Below are 1,571 nucleotides of genomic sequence, written 5' to 3'. Positions count from 1 at the left end.
AAGCACGGCCTTGCTGCCATCGCTGAAGGCACCCTCTGCTGCCATGGCCGCCTGCCTGGCGTGGTGGGCCCAACGCTTCGTCGAACGGTCCTTAAGTGTCTTAGGTTTAAACCTACTACACGCTCTGCAGTTCGCTTCGGGGTGGTCCCTCGGCAAGCAGAGATTGCACGTGGCGTGCCTGTCGACCCAAGGGTATTTGCGATTGCACTTGGGGCAGAATTGAAAAGGGGTACCCTCCATACGCACCTTGAGGCAGCGGGCTGTTAAGTGTAGGAAAAGTATAAGGTGTACCTATATACCAAGAGTGTAGAGTATGTCCAACCCCCCACTCTCCCTACTTGCAGGGCCGAGGCCAGAGGCCTTCCAAGGCCCGGGCCGAGGCCAGAGGCCTTCCGAGGCCCAAATCTGTCGTGCAGCAACCGACGGTCGATTTATTCTCCAGCCGGCGTCGAGTGTCGAAGTTCGACGTTGGGATGGGGAAGGATGTCAATAAATCTATATTTTAGCAAAAGTATGGCTAAGGCCAGGGGACTCCGCAAAATGCTTCCGACCAGTATGGCGGAAAAAAACAATCTGAGGATCCTAGACGCGTGAGGGATCTTGGGTACAGTGGACGTCACACTAGGGATAGTATTACTGGCACGCCCTGTGTCGACGCCCATTTTCGAGTTTCGAAAAACAAACAGTAATACTCCACAGTTTCCACTAGATGTCGGCCTATGCACGGCATGTGATCAAAGCAGATTCCACAAGCCTCAGAAATATATATATATATATATATATATATATATAGGGTTTTGGGGGGTTTGTTTTGGGTGGGGGGTTGCGGGGGGGTTTCCCCCCGCATATATGTTACAATTGACCTTCACAATTCGGTCAATTGTGAAAAGGTCAATTCTAATTCGAGCAATTGTAAAACGAACAATTCGTATACAACCCTTTGGCTATCACATTATTCTATATCAAAGGCTTTGTGTATAAATTCGACTTGGATTCAATGTTGATCGTTCAAGGTGCCGGCCCATAGTGTGTCATGTCACTGAGGGGGCAGGCAGCGGCCCAGACTTGGTGGCCCAAAGTACCCCAAAGAACCCCTCGTGGCCCCGTTTGGAATACTCTTGTGAGGGGCAGCTCAGGCGCTGCCTACAAAGATGCAGTCACATTAATCTGGGCCTTCCAACTAGAATCCAAGTCCAGACTAAAGGGAATATGCATGGCTTTGTGCGCTCACATTTGAATATAGCTTTTAAAGAGAAGATGGAAAATATACAATGCTTGTGGTGCTGCCCCTTTAAGGGTTTCGGCACATGGCGGAGTGACGTTGCACTCCGCCATGTGCTTTTAAATAAAGGGGGCGTGCCCGCATCACGCAGTGCGACAGGGGACCCAGAGCCTACAAGATGTCTCTGTGTGAGTCTTTACCAGAGGGGTGCTGGGGGCTCACGGACGATTGCTTGGGGGGGTATGGGACACCTCCACAACAGTGGCAACGAGGCCGGTGATGAATCCGGACCCGGCGGTGATAATTGCTGCAATTTTTTCACATGAACGAGGGACAGAATCCACTCGTT

The sequence above is a fragment of the Ambystoma mexicanum genome, chromosome 3p (genome assembly GCF_040938575.1).
Source record: "Ambystoma mexicanum isolate Mex_15411 chromosome 3p, UKY_AmexF1_1, whole genome shotgun sequence".
Classification (NCBI taxonomy): Eukaryota; Metazoa; Chordata; class Amphibia; order Caudata; family Ambystomatidae; genus Ambystoma; species Ambystoma mexicanum.
Note: the sequence above shows the minus strand (reverse complement) of the source record.